At 36.1% G+C, this 17,018-nt stretch overlaps 1 long non-coding RNA gene across 1 annotated transcript; it reads right to left on the bottom strand.

Annotated features, from left to right (window-relative positions):
- Nucleotides 1-10,344: 10,344 nt before the first annotated feature.
- Nucleotides 10,345-15,327, bottom strand: LOC129414791 (uncharacterized). The gene is made up of 5 exons (XR_012358959.1): nucleotides 15,212-15,327; nucleotides 14,712-14,748; nucleotides 14,584-14,623; nucleotides 14,418-14,482; nucleotides 10,345-11,092 (listed from the first exon to the last, which is right to left on the bottom strand). It is a non-coding gene; the product is annotated as an uncharacterized lncRNA (long non-coding RNA).
- Nucleotides 15,328-17,018: the final 1,691 nt, after the last annotated feature.

The raw sequence follows: 17,018 nt of genomic DNA, 5'->3' as shown, positions 1-17,018 counted from the left end.
AACTAAACTATATATTTTTTTTTACATTCAACCAAAATAAAAATAAAAGTTTTTTGCTTTATTTAGTGAGTGCATTTCAATAATTAAAAATTTTACACATACATTATAACATATTTTTAACAATAATAATATGTGAAAAATATGTACCCTGTGAACATTGGCTCACTGTTTTCTCTTATTGCAAGTAAAACAATTTTACACATTTTTAACAATAAAAATGTATGCAAAATCTGAACTCTGTAAACAAAGTCTTACTGTTTTCTCTTACTATTTTAGGTAAAAAAATTACAATAAATATATTGAATGCATTTAAGAACATACCTTTTACAAATGTCCAACAAGATTTATTTGTTCAAAATCTGTATTTTTAAAACTTCTTTCAATTTTCTTATTAAAAGCAAAATACAATAAAATACAGAAAATAAAAGCACATTGCCTATAAATGAAATTAAGTGGGAGAAAAGTCTCTCTTGCAGTCTGTGCCTCTTTAATTTGGGAAAGTAACAATGCAATTATTTAAAACAAGATCAATTCTGAAAGAAGTGTAATTGTAAGGAACGACAGAGTCAAAAAATCCCAATGCAAAGGTATCTTTATTTGACAATGAAGAGATATAGAAGGAGACTGCCGCTGATGAATAGAGATAGAAGATGCTCCGGCCTGGACGTCGGCACAGGGGGCTACACAAGGGTATCTGAACCCCAATATGGGGGGAGGCACGAAGACTGCTCCCGCGTGCGCCGCAACGCGGAAGCCTGAACGAAAGGCTACCTCTCACCCAGGCACAGGGGAGATGCCAATCGAATTACCAAGCCTCGGCTGAGGGGCACAGCAGGTGGAGAAACAGCGGTGCTGGTCAACGACTCCAGATGGGCATACAGCTGATGCGATGGCAGTCTATGGATACAGAGAGAGAGCACAGTTAATGAAGGACCCGCAAAACGGGCATACCATCAGGGCACAACACTCCGCCGCTGCTCGCTGTGTAAACCGAAGACAAATGGCAGTGTCTATGAAAGGATCAGAGTCTCTTATATTCCAAAGGCAAATAGAAATGCCGCAGCAGAGAGATGGAATTCCACAATTGAAGGAACAGCATAATATATGTAAGTAGCGAAAAGCAGATAGCACAGACTAATATTAAAGTTAACTTGACAGGACAGGACAGGACAGGACAGGACAGGACAGGACAGGACACGGCGACATACATTAAATGACGGACTCGCAAACACTGAGGGAAAAGGAGAGAACTTATACTAATGCTGATTGGGGAATAAACAAGCTTCAGGTGAGGATGACGCAGTGAGGAAATCACGAAGAGCAGGAACACCTGTGCGAGGCGCGCATGTGAATCTGTCAAACAAACACAAAACAACAAAGGAAAAACAGAGCACACAGCAAACCGGTAAGACCGAAATCATGACAGTAACATGGCAGTACTGGAACACATGTACTGTAACAGTCAACAGTATACTGAGTATAATGATTTTCAAGAAAAAAAATTCTTAGTATTTTTGTCTTGTTTTCAGTAAAAATATATAAAAAAATAGTGCTGGGCAAAGATTAATTGCGATTAATCGCATACAAAATAAAAGTGATTATTGGTATAATATATGAGTGTGTGCTGTGTCTAATTATTATGTATAAATATATACACACACATTCATGTATGTATTTAAGAAACATTTACATGTTTATATATATTTATTTATATTTTTATATAATCTATATTAAATATACATTTAAAAAATGATATATAAATAAAACAATTCTTAAATGAATATATGAATGTGTGTGTGGTTAAATATACATAATAATTAGACACAGTACACGCACATATATTATGCAAAAAATCACTTTTATTTTGTATGCGATTAATCGCGATTAATCTTTGCCCAGCACTAAAAAAAATTAATTAGATATTTTTGGTCTAAAAACTAGAGTTATTTTCTTAATTAAATTTTTGTAGATATTTTTACTAAAAAAAATACAAAAATACTAAGAATTTTCTTGAAAACCATTTTTTGCAGTGTAACAGTGCGGAAACAAGTACCATCACTTGATCCTGACCTCAACTTAGTACTTAGAAAAGAAGCTTATTTTTCAGGACATGGACCTTGTTTGACAGCTTGTTGGCATCTAGCTCCATCAAAAGCTTTTGAAATATCTCAAAAGTGTACCTCAAATCTTGCGGGTAGGCCAAGTTGAATGCATAAATCAGACCAAGCATGTGCCACATTGTTAAGGTTTTCAAGTTTTTTGATGACTTCAATGATGATGCCAACATCTTGGTATAGTCAGCTGCTAATATGGTTTGACCCTAAAAAAAATTTAACAAAAGGTTTCTGGGTGGTTTACAGTAGTATCAGATATACTTAAAAAAATACTAAAAGTTTACCAAAGTTTGACTCCAAGAAAGGCTCAATTTTCAAAATGGCGGCCGTAAGGTCCTTAAAATGACCATTACTCCATTGTATTCCCCCTAATCCAGGAATACTGGTGCCGGATACATGTTTTGACCACATAATATTTTAATAAGCATATTTGAATAATAAATGAATGATTACAGGTACAATTATATATTAAAGAAATTGGTTACAAGCATATTTATGCGAAAAACAAGTACAAGAAATTGCATATATCTCCTTTCCCATATTGTTTTGCCTAGTGCTGGTGGTTTCTGTAGTTTATAACCATTCTTTTGATTCCAATAAAAAATAAATTCATTAGAACTGTGTGGTACTGTACAATTAGTCGAAAGAGGGCTGCCATGTGAAGGCTCAGTTTCGTTAACCCCTTTTATTTATTTATTTTTTACGTTTTATAATGTTTTTTTTACCTTTTTTAATACTTTTCTTATTTATACATATCTTTTTTTTATTTTCTTCAGTTGTTTCCCTTTTATTCTGGTCTATTTTGTATAATTTTTTTGCACTGTGATCTTCACTAGATTTACCATTAGTCGTCCCACTCTTTTTCCCTTAGAGGTTGATTATAGTGATTCTCACAATTCCCAATTGACATGGTCCACAAGTAGTCCATATGCAGTCCAACTGCACTGTTGTGTTCAGCAGACAGTTGTGCAATTACAGTGGATCATCTGCAGGAGGTTTTCTGGAGCAGCAGTCTTTCCATTGCATATAGACCCCAAAGGTCGGGTCGAGCAAGCTCACTTTACTTTGGCTTGGTTAGCTGTTAAGTTTAGTACCACTTCAGAGTGCGTTTGGTTGTGCTGGCTGGGAGTACACTGCAGTAGTCCAGTCTGGACAGGACAAGAGCATGGGACTAGAACTTTTGTAGCATGCTCAGATAGAAAATGTCTAATTTTAATAATGTTGTAGAGAATGAATCTACAAGAGTAGTTGACAATGTCAACAGTGGCAGATAGATCCAGTAAGGTCAGTACAGATTATTTGCCCTTGTCTGCGTTAGAGCTTCCATGACTGAGAGCAGCACAGTTTCAGTGTAGTGACCGCTCTTGAAACCAGACTGGGTGCTGTCTAGGAGGTTATTTGGAGGTTATTTTGTGTGAAGAAGGAGGAGAGCTGGTCTAAAACCACATACTCAAGAGTCTTGGCAATGAAGGCAAGAAGAGATAGTGGTCTGTAGTTTTCTAACATTGCAGGATTAATTTTGGGTTTCTTCAGCAGTGGTGTTATCTAGGCCTCTTTAAAAGCTATGGGGAATGTACCAGTGGAAAGAGATGAGGTCATGTGGGTAAGAGCAGGGATAACCAATGAAGGAATGGCCTGAAGGAGATGGGTAGGTATGGGATCTAGCGGGCAGGTAGTCAGGTGGTTAGAAACAAAGATTGTGGTTCCGCTAGAAGAGAGAAAGAGGGGAGCAAGCATGCATCAGAAGTTTGAACATATGCAAGAGGTGGCAGCGCAGAGAACGGACTGCTGATAGTGTTAGTTTTCTAAGAAAGAAGCAAAATCGTCAGCCATTAAGTCGAATGAAGGTTGGAGACGGTTAAAGGTTCAAGTTATATTTGCCTTTTATTTAAACAGTGATAGAGGAGAGGACAGGAACGTACAGGGAGGAGAGAGGGTAAGGGATCGGCAAATGACCACAAGCCGGGAATCAATCTCGGGTCGCTGAAAGTGCAAAAGCACCACGTCGGAGCGCTGCCCACTACACGATTGGCTCCTACGGTAAAACTAATCTTGCATTTAGCAATGACGCTGGTAATGACGAATCTCTTAGACCAATCAGTTATCTACAGTGCTTTCACATTATGCTTAGCATTAGCCCAGCGACTGAATAACAAACTATGTGCATATTTTTACAGAAGTATATTTATGTTATATCTAAACAGTTAGCGGATGGTTTAGGGAAACGCTATAGCACAGTCAGAAGAGTAATTAAATTAAATGCGCTGTTTCTCCCTGCCACTCACTGAACAGAGAAAAGGCAGAGCAAGACTATCCCAAAGTGTATCTTGTTTTCTTGCAGTTTAGAATGAGTCAAACAGGGCTGTTCTAGATATTATTTCTTTCTCTTTTGCTCTTGTAAGCTCCGCTATGCGCTCGTGCAGTGCGCACTTTATTAAGTTGTCTGTGTGCAGCACCGCTCCCCCAGTTGAGTTCCGCCTTTTGGTTATGATAGCGTATTTAGTAAACTAACATTTAAAAATCGATTCTTGACATTTGTGAATCGATTCAGAATCGGCCCACGTCCGAATCGCGATTCATCTAAGAATCGATTTTTTTTGTCCCACCCCTAATATGTAATACCTTATTCAAATTGAAATGAATAACCATTTTAGAGGGTTCACGCACAGGCCTCTGTTCGGGCTAATTCAGAGTTGTTTATGATCAAAGCTACACAACTCAACTAAAATGTTAAGTTATTTTTTGGTGCAATGCATTTTACATTGAATATCAAGTCTGTGTTTTAGCAAGAAAAGGGTATGTGTCTAAAAACACATATTGAGTAGGAGCTACATGGCATAGGCTATCGTTTACATCTCTGGTTCACCCCAAAAAGGCAAAACCTTACAGTAATCTCACAAAATCATGTATTACATAAGTATGTAATCATGTCAGTGCAATTTAGACAAGTCCAATGGATTCATAGACCCATACGTCATGGGGTTAGACACCAAGATTACTTGGCTAGGTGAAATAATGAAGGAGTTAGGATATTTTAATGGCTTCCTGCCTGTCTTGGACGCCAACTTGAAATTTACACCTGTCTAGTGGTCAAACTTTGGTAAACTTTTAGTATGCTATCAGGGACACCTAATACTACAAAAAACAGCTGAGAAACCTTTTGTTAGAATTTTTTTAGGGTTAGGTGTTTTTTTCCATATATGCAGCTGCCTAGTAAGGGTCTGTAGCATGTTGTGCATCATGGTTTGGGCTTCTTGGGGCCCTATCTTGCACCCAGCACAATTGACTTTGTCAGTGACGCATGTATCATTTCGTATTTTGCACCGGCGCACAGCGGGTTTTTCCCTCCACAGACGCACGTCGGCAAACTAGGGAATGAACTTGCGCTCCCTGGGCGGTTCAGCGCAAAAAAGGAGGCGTGCTCCGGCGCAAACCATCTCTTATGCTATTTTGCAGTTTCAAAAAACAATTGCGCTACTAACCAAAAAAAACTAGTCTAAAGTCAGTGGCGCGTTGCGCGTGGTTCATTATGCTATTTTAAGGGCGCATGCTTGACCATAATGTATAGCGTGCACAACGCGCATTGCTTATCTAATCTACACAGATGCAACAGTTATTTTTGCAAATCATAAATTGTTACAATAAAAAATATTAATACATGAGATAAGGGAAATCATTGTGGTGAGCATTGTGGTGATAGTTTTTATTTATTTTGTGTGGCAGCGTTAAACAATTATCATGCAAATAACGATTAAAATATTTTCATAAGTTTGTTGTGTGGCTGTATTACGTTTATTTTATCTAAATAATAATTAAAATGTTTTCATAAGAAACCTTCATGTATGTGAACTTGATTTGTAAGTGTACTTTGGGGTTGAACCTTGCTTGCGTTTCTTGTGTCCGATTTCAAAGCCTCCAAACCCTTTCAGCGGTGAGGGTGGACGCAGCGACGTCCTCCTGTGTGCCCGGCGTGCCCGATTTATGCTGGCAAGCTTGCGATCCCCCCGTCTCCTGACATCATTGTAGTGCTTGACCATGTACTCCTTCACAAGGTTTTAGGGGTCTTTGTTCACATAAACAACGAGTGCTTTTAGGATGCATTCCCGTCTTTTTCGATGGAAACATTCTGAAAAGTGTAACAAGAAACCATTATTAGCAGGTTGCTTTTTCACACTTGCAAAAATGATTGCTGTATACAAATTATCTGACAATGTTATTTCTATAAGGGCCATCTCTGAAAACAAGAACAAAAGAAAATGACCCTAAACCAAAAATTTTCAAAATCATTTTTTATGTTTAAGTTATTCTGACTCTGATGCTTCTGAAAAATATGGTAAAAGGCTATACGCAAGCCTTTACATTAAAACGGTTTACATTACAGAACATATGAAGGGTTCAAATGCAATTTTATCTTTTCTTTTAAATGAGCATTTTATATCAGGCGTTTAGTGTTGGTCTACAATTTATATTTCAGACTGTGGTATTTAGCAAGTTTTTAAGCAAAATTATTTGAGTAACGTACACTTCTTGTAAAGAGCATTTACTAAAAATCATAATCTCATTTTGACTGAGATGGGTTTTAACCCTCTGGGGTCCGACCATTTTGGGACACTGTCAGAGGTTTTGACATGCTCTTACATTTGGTCTTTTTTCAGTTGCTTTAAAACATAATAATGGCAAGCGTCTCATACCACTGCGTTCAGCACAAACTGGGCTAAAATATTATATGAGCTACATGTATAAATGTTTGTATTTTTGAGAGAAAACGGTTTATGCGTGGTTTTTAAAAAAGCAAAATTTTTAAGTCACTGATATAAGTCCACAAAACCCATACTAAACATGTTTTAACAAGACTTTTCTAAACAGAATCTAGTAGTCTAGAGTTTTTTCTTTAACCCCCTGGGGTCCAAAAACGCGGGGCCGCGTTTTGACGTGTTTTTTCCTTATCATGGCAGAATCAACTTAAAATACTCCATCATTAATAATCATACACTTACGTGTTTGACATCATTTGAAACAGTAAAGGGTCTTCTTTAATATGTGTTCATTCACAATAACAACTGATCTTTGTGTTTTTGTCAAATAAAGAAAATAAACAGGGTGTCCATCCAGACATTTCTGTCTCTGCCAGCTGTCTCTCAAAACACGTTACAAAAATCAATTGAAACTCCGCGATTACTCGTCACACAAGCATGATACACACATCCAAAGAAAGCCTGAAATGTCTACTTTTAAACAAGCTAAATATAATCGAAAACAAATATTGCCAGTTTATGTAATCTGCATTGAAGTAAAGAGAGTACCGTTTTTCCTGGCTGACTTCATTATCTTTAATTTGGTCACGCCCACAGCTGTTGACATGGTAATGAAGACACGAGCTGTTCAACCATAACAAGCAAAGCGTAAAGTTTGATCAGATTTAAAGACTTTTTACCGCATGTTTGGATTATAAACTTTATTCACACACGTGAGGAATATCTTCATTTATGTCTGGACATTGAGGAAGAGAAGCATTTATCTTTAACATTACCTAAGAAGAACAATGGAGAACGCACTGCTGGATTAGAAGTAAGTGACGTTAACAGTTAATTTATACCATTTATATTTGCTATCATGTAACTTAATATGCTCATGGCTTGTGCAGTTCAGCCTACATACAGTTACGTTAAGCAACCTCATCAGACTGCACGCTTCGGATTGAAAAACTTTCGCATTGTTTACAAACGGACGCGATCTCACTTAATGGCGGATTTCACTGTTGCATGCTGTAACAGTGTTAAACACAGTTATTCACTTATATCCTTCGTGGCATACTTCTAATCCAGCTCCAGTGCGTCCTCCATTGTTCTTCTAAGGTAACGTTAAAGATAAATGCTTCTCTTCCTCAATGTCCAGACATAAATGAAGATATTCCTCATGTGTGTGTATAAAGTTTATAATCCAAACATGCGGTAAAAAGTCTTTAAATCTGATAAACTTTACGCTTTGTTTATTATGGTTTGAACAGCTTGTGTCTTCATTACCATGTCAACACAGCATGTAAAGCCTGTGGGCGTGACCGAATTAAAGATAATGAAGTCAGCCAGAAAAAACGGTACTCTCTTTACTTCAATGCAGATTACATAAACAGGCATTATTTGTTTTCGATTATATTTAGCTTTTTTAAAAGTAGACATTTCAGGCTTTCTTTGGATATGTGTATCGCGGAGTTCCAATCGATTTTTGTAACGTGTTTTGAGAGACAGCTGGCGGAGACAGAAATGTCTGGATGCACACCCTGTTTATTTTCTTTATTTGACAAAAACACAAAGATCTGTTGTTATTGTGAATGAACACATATTAAAGAAGATCCTTTACCGTTTCAAATGATGTCAAACACGTAAGTGTATGATTATTAATGATAAATATTTTAAGTTGGTTCTGCCATGATAAGGAAAAAACACGTCAAAACGCGGCGCCGCGTTTTTGGACCCCAGGGGGTTAAATAGGCCTGGCAAACTTGATTCCTTTTAGGGATTCGGGTTATTGTGAGTCACTCACTAAAGTGATCCGGGTTGTGTGAGTCACTTGAGTCAGTATTGCTAAATCACCAAGGAAACTCAGTACAGACCCACTTGTAACCGGCTGATACACGCGACTCGAGATTCTCAGAGCCGGAAACATTGCAGACTCGCAGACCATGGGACTCATGAGACTTCACTCGCTCTACAGATCCACTAACCGGCTCCGGCTGATCCGCGCAAATCAGCCGGTTGGTGGATCTATAGAGCCACTGAAGTCTCCTCAAAAGCAAATCCACAACAAAAGATTCTAAAATAACATGCTTATAGGTTTTAGGTTTGGTGTGTATGGTCGACCATTTAAAAAATAGGCCTAATAATAATAGCATAATAATATAGAGAAAATATAGAAAAAACTGTGTCCTGATTATGTAGCCCCCCGAGCCGGAGAGTCTCGAGTCTGCAATGTTTCCGGCAGATCTGCGAATCTGCAGTGTTTCCGGCTCTGATTCGACAGACAATTCACGCGGATCAGCCGTTTATGGATCACCCCGTTACAAGTTGAGAGATTCTCGAGTCAAATCAGATTCACATGTCTCTGGAGTACGCATTGTTTCCGGCTCCGAGTGAGAATCTCAGGTCAGTTTGCGGCTCGCGCGGATCAGCAGGTCTCTCGAGTTTGCAATGTTTCCAGCTCTGAGTGAGAATCTCGGGTCAGTTCTCGCGCAGATCAGCCGGTTACGAGTAGATATGTAGAGCGAGCGAAGTCTCATTAATAATGTTGAAAGAGGTTTGTGTGTGTGGTGACGCTGTTTATGGTTTTACATTGAATTGTAGTAGGACTCAACTGATCCGGGTTAATGATACTAGAGACTCGCGACTCATGAGTTAATTTAAAGATCCGGTGAAAGATCCGAGTGAGTCACGACTCAAACAGGTCTAGTTTTAAAGGAAAACACCACTGTTTCAATATTTTACTGTTTTAGCTCAACTTAGACAAATTAATAGATACCTACTTTTTACAATGCGTGCAACTTAATCTTTGTACAGTGCGTTGTAAATGTGTTAGCATTTAACTTAGCCCCATTTAATCCTTAGGATCCAAACAGGGATGAATTTAGAAGCGACCAAACACTTCCATGTTTTCCCTATTTAAAGACTGTTACATGAGTAGTTACACGAGTAAGTATCCCAGATAGCAGACAAACAGTGAATCAACATTGAAATGATGTTAATCCATCAACCAAATTATCATTGAATCAACATTGAAATTTTACATTGATTTTTCATCAGGTTTGCACCCTGGAATAATGTTATTTCAATGATGCAAAATCAATCTAAATGGTAACAAAACCAATCTTAATTCAACATAAATTCAATCACTTAAGGTAGCAGACCAACAGTGAATCAACATAGAATTGATGTTGATGCCATTAACCAAATTATCATTGAATCAACATTGAAATTTTACATTGATTTTTCATCAGGTTTGCACCCTGGAATAATGTTATTTCAATGATGCAAAATCAATCTAAATGGTTACAAAACCAATCTTAATTCAACATAAATTCAATCACTTAAGGTAGCAGACCAACAGTGAATCAACATAGAATTGATGTTGATGCCATTAACCAAATTATCATTGAAACAACGTTGACATTTTTCATTGATTTTTCATCAGGTTTGCAGCCTAGAAAAATTTTATTTCAATGATGGAAAATCAATCAAGATGGATATAAGATCAATGTTTATTGAACATCATTTCAATAGTGTACTTCACAATATAGCAACATTGAAGCAATATAAAAAAAACAAGCTTTATCTACTGCAGGATTCAATGTTACTAAATCAAGTCTGTTTTGACTAGTTTTTAAGTCAGAGACCATGTAGGGCTACAATTAACATACTTTAAACCAAAAAGTCACTAACTTGCAATACACCCACACAGTTTACACAGGATACATCACACTCAAGAAATTAAATACCACGAGCAAATAAACATATATATATATATCGTAAAATACAATTGTATGATTCAATTTTTTTTGCCATAAAATACAAAAGTACAAATTAAAATTATAAATATTATTGCCACTAGAGGACTCTGGAAAATTAAGACAACATCATAAACATACATCAGCAAAATGAATTTGGAAAAGCAATTCAATTTCAATTCAATTCAATTTTTAATGACCAGATACAGGTACCATACAAAACTCAAAGACACAACTGTACTTCTTGAAACATTTAGAAATTGAAACATTACCACAGTTCATTGTTTAGGACTATTCAGTAACTGAAGCTCCTCCTCTGATGCAAATGTGATGGATTTACTTCACATTAAACAGAGACAGTGTTGAACACTGCAGGCCCTTTTATACACCAATCCATTCACGGGCATAACATAGCTGTTTTTGCACAGTCACAGCAAGGACATACTCTGAGGTCTCCCAAATTTCATTGGTTCTTGTGAGACATCTAAAGAATGAAAAACAAGCAGGGAGTTAGAACTGCATACTGTGGCTACATGGGGAAAATATTTCCTAGACAACATAGTATTGTGTATTGAAGAGTGTGGTTCAAAATGAGATATATCACAGTATATGAGTGTTTCAGCTTTATGTTTATATTGTTTTTGGAATATACAAATTTGCCACTTACTAATTAGATTTTAACTAAATGCTCACCACAGTTTTAAAAATATAAGTTAAAGTTAGTGTTAAAGGGAAAATGCAAAAAATAAATAAAAAATAAGTCTTAATAGACAGAATCTTGTTTTTGAATCAGTTATTTTTTGTAGGCTATTAAAGATATACTAAGCATTGGAGATGCACCAAAAGTAAAATTCTTGTCCAAAGCTGACAATTTAAAAAAACATATTTTTCTAATTATTTTGCCAATTTTCTCAACATGATTGCACAATTAAAATTTTCAAAATGTCCTTTTTACTAAATTTAGTTTACATTATTTAAAAAAATTTTTTACATTACAGCAGTCATTAAATGTCCTTTTTACACCTGGTCACTTCTCTGATCAGATTCATTTGGTCACATAAATGAGTTAATGTTAAAGAGTTAATCCGATCTACTATTCTGCACAAATGGTAAATAACATTTTCACTTAGGAAACATTGTACTGTATGTTGAGCAGGGAACGCCGCTTGAGCGATGTAGTTTGACGATCCATTTGCTAACAGGACAACAACTTTTATCAGAATGACAAAAAAAGAGAATGAACAAAGAAAGTAAAAAGCGACAAGACCACTTCGAAACAGACTCCATGATCATTACCTCATAGCACCTTCATATTTATAATCTCCATATTTAAAGATCTCATATACAGGTATTTTCCTTGTCTGGTTTGAGCATTTTCATACTTGTTTGTATGCCTTTTTCTAATGTTATGTATGCATAAATATAAAATACAATGCATACTATATCTTCAATAGCCTAGAAAATAAATAACTGATTTTAAAACAAGATTCTGTCTATCAACCCTTAATTTTTTGTTATCTTTAGTGCATTTTCACGTTAACACTACCTTGAACTTAATACATTTGAAAAACTGTGATGGGCATTTAATTTAAAGCTAATTAGTTAGGGGCAAATTTGTATATTCCAAAAACAATATAAACATAAATCTTAAACATATATACCGCTACCATGAAATAAAATGACAAATTGTGTGGGCTGGATTTTGTCATACCGCCCGCATTCACGGCATTTCTGCAACTTAAATCAGGCTCAGCAGAATGTCGCCTGCCACGGGTGTTTGTACAAAAACTATTATGCGAGATAGAGGTAGTGATATAGGGCTGGACAATAACGCCCCATTCAGACAGCCAGCAACCAGCAGTAGCAGAGCGTCGCGATCTCATTCATTTCAATGGAAACCTGGCGACTTCCGGCGGCACGAGCGAAAGCGACCGTTGGCGACCGTATCGGCATGTTCAGCGATGCGAGAAAGTTAATAAAAGTTTAACTTTATGCAAATGTTGAGCGAATTTCGAGAGAGGGTACCAATGAGAACGAAGCAGTGGAGTTCACGTCATCCTTCTCTCTGCAGTTACTGGAGTGAATGGTACTCATTTGTTTATGATAACCAGATTTAAACACGCCTCATTGAAAGAGACGGGCGACACACAGCGATAACGTCGCTGGCTGTCTAAATGAAGGGTAATTAAATATCGATATATGTTGCGGTATAATTTTTTTCAATGATATGGCTTCTAAACACATTTCCGATATTTTGATATACATTACTGCATCCCGTTGCCGTTCCCATGTCACTTCCCACGTTCAGACAGCCAGCGACGTTATTGCTGTGTGTCACTTCCCACGTTCAGACAGCCAGCGACGTTATCGCTGTGTGTCGCTCGTCTCTTTCAATGAGGCATGTTTAAATCTGGTAGTCATAAACAAATGAGTACTATCCACTCCAGTAACTGACAAAAGGAGGATGATGTGAACTTCGCTGCTTCATTCTCATTGGTAGTCGCTCCCAAAATTCTCTCAACATTTGCATAAAGTTTAAATTTTCTTAACTTTCTCGCTACGCTGGACACGCCCAAACAGTCGCCAACGGTTACTTTCGCTCGTGTCGGCGGAAGTCGTCAGATTTCCATTGAAATGAATGAGATTTACTGCTGGTTGCTGGCTGTCTTAATAGGGTGTAAAAACACTTATTAAATGCCGGTCAATGCGCTTCTTTCTTTAGAGCATGTGGCGTCTTTTGCAGCTAAGCAACCATGAGCCGTGCATTCCGGAAAACAATGCCTGATCAAATTTAAACTCTCATCTGTGCCTTGCGTCAAATCATATCATTGTTATTATGAGATCAATGAATCTGCTGTTCGCCCAGAGAAGAGCTATCACTCAGAATATGAGAAGGAGGTGCGGCTTTAGTTCGTGTCAAGTCACAGCTTCCAATGGTGACACCAGGGAGGGAGAACAGGAGATGTAATGCAACACAAACTGAACTACGAATGAGAAAAATCAGGTTCACGTGTTAAAAAGGGGGAAAGAAACGTGCAATAGATAAAAGTATGTAGGCAGCTATTCTTCTCGTTATGAGTATATGTATAGACGGTTTCATCGGACACACGTGATACACGTCTGGATCCGAACCTTACTTCCGGTTTCCTTTTTTTGATGGTCTGACTTGTTGCTAAACTGATCTCTTGAACAAATGCCTCGTCGAAAATAACAAATGTTTTTGTTTCCTAGAAAATCTATGTGTTGTTTTTTGTGCTTGTTATATAAATAAACTACGTTTAAAGAACTTTGTTGTTATTTATTCTTAGCGGAGTTTACCGGAAGTTACGTGCGGATCGCGACAGCCGCTTGTTTATGTTGTTACTGCTGAAACAGTCTATATGAAGTAGTATGCTAGTGTCCAATATATTATGTAGCTTGCTATGCAATTACAAATAGAGCTTTGATATAAATGTTTCTGTCCAACTATCTTATGTATCATTAAATAGCCTACTACCATTCAAAAGTTTTCGGGTCACTTACACTTTTTCACATTTTACTATAATAGTGAATTGATAAAAATTATGGCACTATGAAAGTTAATACTGTGATTGAAGAATTTGTTATTAAAATGATCCATTAGTTTTAGAGCCCTGCATTACAGCATTTATCACTGACTGAACCTTATTAATATTAAAGGTGAGCCATAAAGTCTGATTATTTGACAGTGAGTTTACATTTAATTTTGTATGAAGGCTAAATATAGTGCTAGTGTATATATATATATATATATATATACACACAACATAAAAACTTAAGATTTACATTACCATAACATCTTCTCTCTGAAGAATCACTCTGAAGATTCACTCAGCTTCTTCTAACTTCGGCAAGTCTTTTAGAAAGAGTGATAGAGGTAATATGATAGAGATTAGTAGCTAGCGAATACACTTCAGTTTATACATTTTGTACATTACTTAATTAATTGCCATTTACCTTTCATTATGTACTGTGACTGGATAATCCATTCGCTGACCTTTAATAAAAAAAATACAAAGATAAACTAAGTAATAATTAACAACACCTGTCACATCATGTATCAACTGGCAGAAAGGCACTCTTACCATGTGGGAGAGAACGCAGGAAATCACTCTAATGGGCCTACAAAAAGAGAAAAAATGAAAGGGAAAAACACTCCCATTAGGCAAGTTTTGAGCCAAACATTGGTTGTAATTTTGGTGAAGTATTGACTTCAGCCACATCAAGCTATAAGGAATGTCAAAATACATTAGAACTTTTAAAATATATACTCTTCTTTAAGTAGGCTAAATAAACAATTCGTATTATTACTGTTCCTAAAACAACAACAGGCTTTATAAGGTTAGCTATAATAATATAAATAAACTGAACAGTTCTGTGCAAATACATTAAATTAAGACATATTTACAAAAACACCCACGAAAAATTAAGCATTAACAAACCATTGTAAACCGCAAGGTCCTGCTACCACACCATTACTACGACATAAACTTGCAAACCTCCCCTAACAGTAATTACTAGCTAAGCTGTAACAAACAAGACAGCAAGAAACTTATGCAAAACTTAATAAATATTTTAAACTTACCTCTAAAACCCCGCTGGCACTGTCGTTGTCCTTTCGCGCCCAAACTTAACGTTCTAATCTTCTGCGCTTCTAAACTGAGTGGCGGTTGGCAACTGAAGGGTCATTACTGCCACCTACTGGACTGGGTGTAGCGCATTTAATAGTCAGTGGGGGAATTTTTTATTATATACTGTGTTCTTTGGGCTATTAAAATTGAGCAATAAATGAAAATTAAAGTTAATTTAAATTTCACACGATTTTTTTTCTATAACACTTTACATAATTATATGCAAATTTGCTAGACAAACACTATAAGAGATATAAGAGCAACAAAACTAATGTTAGGTTATTTATTTCATAACTTTACCAATTCCTGCAAAAATAAAATTAAATAATAAAATAAAATAAAAATTATAATGTCATTGATTTGTGATTATTAATAATATGTTTTGACTTATGATTGTTGTTTGTTAATATACACTTAGTTGACAGTTTTCTGACGATGGTAAACTAAGGCATTTCTGTCTAAGGCATTTAGGTCATTTTTGTTAAACGTATTTAAAATAGCTGTTGATTCCCCAAAATGATCATACATTTGAAATCTTCTTGAACACTCACATATTTAGAGATGATCTGACCAGATAATTTTTACTTGCTGTATAAAAGCAAAAGACTTGTCTGATGGTGGTCCTGGGGGGGGAAAGGTCTTTAGGTCATAAAATGAACAGGACTTTATAGGATCGTAAATATTTTCACTTAATTATACAGAAATTCACCCAATTTGATTTGTGTTAAAGTGTGCAGATGAAGCTGACCAAAAATCAACATTGAGTCTATGTTTGGCTTTTCAACATTGAAAAATAAATTTATTATAAACATTGATTCAATGTTTGGATTTTCAACATTGAGAAAGCAATACATTAGCAACATTGATTCAATATTATTTAACATTGAAATTTCAACCTTGACCATAATGATGATTCTGATGGAATTTCAACATTTAATCAATGTCACCTTGCTATCTGGGTATGGTGGCACAAAATAAAACGTGGAGATTTTTTTTAAGCAGATAAAAAAATGAGAACTACATTTTATGGTGGAAGAGCACTTAGTTTGCAGCACTTCGACCTCTGGAGCAGTAACAACATCACTTTGACTACTCCCCCCTCTCACTCAAACTCAGTGAGAGGGGGAGTGATGATGTTAATGTGCACTGAGGTCAAAGTGCTGCAAACTAAGGCTATGTTTACATTAATGCATTTATCCTTTAAAACGCATTACTTTTGCTACGTTTACGCCTTTCATCTACACTACATCACCGTTTTCGACCCTCATAAACGGAGTGTAAATGAACGTAGACGGAGTCTTATGTAAATGAACAGCGGATGTTAATGTGACAGCACATCATTTTCAAAGTAAAAATTATTTTTCTATTTAGGTAAATGGAGGTTTTGCCAAAAATAGTAAACATCTACCAACCAGCTATTATAAACGCTATATCGGATTGTTTTAACATGTATCCTTATTCCTTATAGATAATGTCTGTTTTATATTTATGTTTGAGTATTGCTGGGTTTGAATATTGTTGTAATGCGTTTATGTTTTGTTTAAATTTAGTTAACTTATTACGAAAGATAGACTGTAATTTTAAACGCCATATAGGGCGTTGTAAAGGCCAATATGAAGGGAGAATTGTAATGGGTCAGACATTATTTTCAAGTTTAATTTAAGTTTTGTTTGGTACTTTAAAATGAATTTCGTTTCATATAATTTGTCTCTTAATTTTAATCGATGTTTTGTTGATAAGTTTTGTGAATATAAATTAATA

Source organism: Misgurnus anguillicaudatus, chromosome 19 (genome assembly GCF_027580225.2).
Source record: "Misgurnus anguillicaudatus chromosome 19, ASM2758022v2, whole genome shotgun sequence".
In the NCBI taxonomy this organism is placed as follows: Eukaryota; Metazoa; Chordata; class Actinopteri; order Cypriniformes; family Cobitidae; genus Misgurnus; species Misgurnus anguillicaudatus.
The sequence above is the reverse complement of the archived record's forward strand: the minus strand, read 5'-3'. Positions and strand labels throughout refer to the sequence as shown.